The sequence below is a fragment of the Mastomys coucha genome, unplaced genomic scaffold, assembly GCF_008632895.1.
Source record: "Mastomys coucha isolate ucsf_1 unplaced genomic scaffold, UCSF_Mcou_1 pScaffold22, whole genome shotgun sequence".
Lineage (NCBI taxonomy): Eukaryota > Metazoa > Chordata > Mammalia > Rodentia > Muridae > Mastomys > Mastomys coucha.
Window position 1 is genome coordinate 154,407,312 of NW_022196905.1, and position 207 is coordinate 154,407,518.

A 207-nucleotide genomic window follows, 5' to 3' on the forward strand; every position below is an offset into this window, starting at 1 on the left:
AGAAGGACACAGTCTCTACGAGTTTCTATACTATGGCAGGAAAAAGCAGACATCTAATTCCACTATTGCCATATTTCTCACACAGAGGGTTAGAAGCATTTTATTCAGAGACTCCCAGTGTCAATAAAACTAGGGTACCCTGTGGCTGTACAAAAGCTGTGCTGAAGGGTGCACCACACACACACACACACACACACACATACACAC